We start from the raw sequence: 5,000 nt of genomic DNA on the forward strand, positions 1-5,000 counted from the left end.
ACACACTGAAACCTGTTGGTGTATATTCCTATAAATGCAGCAGAGCAGCTGCCTACACACACACACACACACACACACACACACACACACACACACACACACACACACACACACACACACTCAATCGTGTGAGTGCATATTGCTCCATGCACTGCAAACAGCCCGTCAGGCTCTCCTTAAGAGCCCTGAGACTGATGGAGTGTGTGAAGCCAATAGGATTTGTAATGCCAGGTTACATACATCTCCATCAAACGTGTGTGTGTGTGTCTGCCTGCCTGCGTACCTCTCTGTGTGTCTGTGTCTGCTTGTGTGTTTGTCAGGGTATGTGTGTGTGTGTGTGTGTGTGTCTGCCAGCCGAGCAGCGAATGTATTAAATCACAGCTTGAAGTTTTTCGGCAAAACGGTGGGCCATTTTGCGGTGATGGATTTAATGTCACAAACAACCTGTTGGCCAGAGGCAATAACTGTTAAGCACTGTGAGCCCAAGGAGCTCTCAGATGCCCGCCAATGGAGAGAGAGAGATAGAGAGAGAGACAGAGAGAGAGAAAGAGAGAGAGCGCTATCATCTCATTCACCAAACAAACAGCTCACCTAACTGCAGAGCGCAGTAGACTGCCACCGGCCAAAATGAATCCACACCAAATAGCCAGCAATCAGTAAACATCTCAAGAAGGAGGAAAAAAACTCAAGCTATTGAGACTAAACCATGCTGTGATATAAAATGCCTTGTACATCGATTGTTGCACACAGCATGAAATTAAATGGCAGATTTGGTATGGTGTGTTTGCAAAACATACTGTATATACATCTATATCTATATTCAGATAGATATATTGTTTGAAGAGATTGGTTCCAAAATGCTATATCTCCGTTTTTTTTAAAAAACATTAAAAAGTCAGGCTATTTTATTGTGTACTTCAGTAATATCAATCAAATTGCAGTTGTGTTGTTTTGATTGAGTAAAGATAAATCAAACAACCACACTCAATTACATTTCTACTGAAATAACTTGGAAAACAAAATGTAAAAAAATGATTTATTAAAATTCATTAGAATGGTGGATATGGCATTTTGGAACCAAACTCTCCATACACAATATAATTAAAATTATGTACATAACTTATGGCAAAATACACATTATATTTTTTAATAATGCCAGTTAATAGATCCATGCTAATATTCAGTAAATATGTTTCATTTATGGTAAACATTATTCAGTAAGTGATGTGGTAAATTTGCTTGGTAGGGGGCACGTCTTAGTTGGTGTTTAGCATCATGAGCGTCTTGTGTCAATGGAATCATTTCCCTCCTGGTCCATCTCCCTGTGAGGATAATCACAAGATAGAATAATTATCCCCATAAATCCATCAGGAATCGGACGCTCGATTTTTCTTCTTTTCACCAATTCATTATTCAATTGCCCCCCCTCCCCATTTTTTTTGTTTAATCTTCAAAAACTCCAGCAGCTTGGTAGCATCTCTGCTAATAAAGAATTTGCAGCCTATAATCTGAATGCTGAATATGAATGAATAATGTTAATGAGGTATTGCATTACATAAACCGCACATGAAAGGGGCGCTAATTGCATTTGATGGGGAGCAATTAATGGAGAATTCTTAAACGAAGGCAGCGATCTGCAGTCACGTCATGAGGAAGTTCTCTTCTCTTCTCTTTTTCTCTCTCTGATCCCCCACTCTTTTTGTCTCGCCCTGTCTGGCAGGGTGTGTTCCAGTACACCACATCCTTTTGAATATACTTTCATTTTATTTATATATTATATATTATATATATATATATATATATATATATATATATATATATATATATATATATATATATATATATAACATTATAACATATATAACATTATATATAACATTATCTTTTGTTATTATTATTATTATTATTGTTATTATTATTGTTATTATTATTATTATAATTATTATAAGTATACTGTGCTGAATCCCTAATGTCCTTACATACACACACACACACATAGACAGACACATACACATAGTCATACACAGAGAGAGAATGGGTATAAAGGCAGCTCACGCATTTGATAAATATTAATAGTGTGAATTTAATAGAGGGTTAGCAAGCCGCCCTGTTGGATCATCTCTGGTGCACTTTACAGCTATCAGGACAGGAAAACAAGGTGCCAGCGCTCGCTCAACCACACGACCCCATTTACTCTCAGCACCACTTCATTATGTGCTACCTTTTGGCTATGCATCTCTCTCTCTCTCTCTCTCTCTCTCTCTCTCTCTCTCTCTCTCTCTCTCTCTCTCTCTCGCTGTGTGTGTGTGTGTGTGTGTGTGTGTGTGTGTGTGACTGTCTGTGTATGCCTGGCTGTCTGACTTTCTACCTTTTGGCCATGCCACGGATGCCTAGAAATCAAAGTGTCCAAGGCTGCGAAATGAATAATGAGCTTTCTGCCCTTCTTCTTCTTCTTCCTCCTCTTCCTCTTCCTCTTCCTCTCTTCCTACCATCCCATCCACCCACTCTAGCATGCATATTTATTTAGATAATCCAGACCAGGCTAACTATATCCATCCATCTACCAGTCATTCATTAATTCATTCATTTCATTCTTTCTTTCATTTGTCTGTTTATTCATCTCTCTACTCCTTTTCCTTGCTCTCGTGTCCATTTTTGTCCTAATGGTCATACTTTTGTTTGTTGATTTTGTTAATTTTTTTTTGTTTGGTTTTGTTTGTTGACTTGCCACAAAAAAGTGTAGCTTGTAGGGAAATGTTGTCTTAGCCGTATAGATAAGCATGCCACACACACGCACGCACGCACACACACACACACACAAACCACCACTTCCACCACCACATACTCTGTCAGGCTAACTCAGTTGACAGGTTTATTTATTTAAGTGTGGCGTTATTTTTCTTTTTTTCTTGTTTCATGTGCGGTGTATCAAAATTCTTTGTGGGGCTTGGCCTTGGGCACTGGTTGCATAATTAGTGGTTGATGTTGTGTGGTTTTGTGCATCTGTGCGCCACAGACAGCCCACTGAATGGGGGATTTAGTCGGAGACACTTCAAAGAGAGCCAGCCCGATGCCTTGACCTGACCTCCGCCGAATTATATGGAGATTCGCCATGTTGTACAAATCAAATGAAGTGTTTTGCAAGCAAGAGGCAGGCTGAGGCTGAAGTGACTGAAGAGAGAAGGAGAGAGAGATAGAGAGAGGAATGATACTAATAAATTTGCCACAGTCTCTTCTCTTCTTTTCTATTCTCTTTATTCCGCTCTTCAACTCGTAGCACTAGTTATTATGAGGCTGCTTGGAAGAACTTACTGTCCCCTCATTGCCCATGATGGCATTTAAGACATACACGCACATATAACACACACACACACAACACACACACACACACACACACACACACACATATACACAAGGACATATAACACACATGAAACACACACACACACACAAAACACACATTAAGCCACTCTCTAATGTGCTCCCTTTTGTCCTTAATGGGGTGACATTTTATTTGAAAATTAGCAATATTGCCAGTAATCTTATTTCTGAATACAGCCTAGTTATACAGTCTCTTAAGTGACCACGTTCAGTGTTGTGGCTATGCACCCATTTTAAATTGTGATAATCAAGCGACCCTGTAAACTGGCACAATGGTTCAATTGAGCTGTGTCATTTTAATTCTCTGTCTGCTCTTCTTATTGGCTTTAATCTGTTAGTATTATCTCATCAGTGACAAGCGGGACTATAATTGTCAGTTAAAGCCCATCGCTTCCACACGAGGCCGGCAAACTTGACTTTCACTCTTATTTATCCATCTTTCTCTCATTCTCCGGCTCGCTCTCTCTCTCTCTTTCTCTCTCTCTCTCTCTCTCTCTCTCTCTCCGTATCCCATCCCACTCGCAACAGTCACCTCTAATTCAAACGCTCCCTCGGAATTCCGCTTGCCAATTCGCAATTAGGGCAATTTGGTTTGAATATGTAATGATGTCATTACCATTCCAACCAATTAGTAACAGGACTAAAGGTCAGCCCGGAATTTTCCAGTTGGCTAGAGTCGCTCACATGAGGTTTGAAACACAGGAGCGGAGAGGGGGATGAGAAGAAAGAAAAGAGAGAGAGAAGGAGAGGGATTAGCGACGCGTCTCCATTAGGGTCAAGAGTGGTTGAAGTGACAGACTGTGTTTGGGTTAGGGGAGGAAGAGACAAGAAGAGGGAGAGACACAGAGAGAGAGAGAGGAGAGAGAGAGAGAGAGAGAGAGAGAGAGAGAGAGGAGAGAGACATGGGGGAAGTGTGTAAGCATGTAGGACTGTTTTGTATCCAGAAAAGGTCACGATCCCGGGGTCAACGCACCAAGCAGGAGCCAGGTGGCTGCATTCATCCTTATTCTTACACAAACACACACACACATATGGTCACACTCACACAGGTACACACACAGACACACTCCATTTCTGTATTACACACACAAAAACACAAGTACACACACACACACACACACACACACACACACACACACACACACACACATGGAGTGCTCTTGCGGGCTGGAGATGGGTTAGGATAACACAGAGGCTGATCATTAGATAATCTTTAACAGCGTGCTCTAATTAGAATTCTTATGATACAATTTCATCCTGTAATTAGTGGAGATTGGCTGCCTCCTCGCTTGCTCGTTAGCAGCAACACAGCTGTGGAGACAAGCCCGCTTGTGTCTGTCGGAGCTCTTTAAACTAAAAGTCTCTCTCCCTCTCTCTCCTTTTTCTCTCCTTTTCTCTGTCTCTCTCGCTACTCATCTTTTCTGTCTCTTCTCTATCAATCTTTCCCCCCTTTCCCCACTTTATTTTACTCCCGCTCTCACTCTCCTTATTCTCACTATCCCTCTCTCTCTCTCCATCTCTCCCTCCCACTCACTCTCTTTCCCTCCCTTCCTCTCTCCCACTCTCTCTCTCTCCCTCTCTCTCTCCATCTCTCTCCCACTCACTCTCTCTTTCCCTCC

The 5,000-nt window shown here is 41.3% G+C and overlaps 1 protein-coding gene across 16 annotated transcripts in view; it reads left to right on the forward strand.

Annotated features, from left to right (window-relative positions):
- Positions 1 to 5,000, forward strand: part of foxp2 (forkhead box P2) — a 141,105-nt gene that overhangs the window by 119,091 nt on the left and 17,014 nt on the right. The window lies entirely within an intron of this gene.

Source organism: Alosa alosa, chromosome 17 (assembly GCF_017589495.1).
Source record: "Alosa alosa isolate M-15738 ecotype Scorff River chromosome 17, AALO_Geno_1.1, whole genome shotgun sequence".
NCBI classification, from domain to species: Eukaryota; Metazoa; Chordata; class Actinopteri; order Clupeiformes; family Clupeidae; genus Alosa; species Alosa alosa.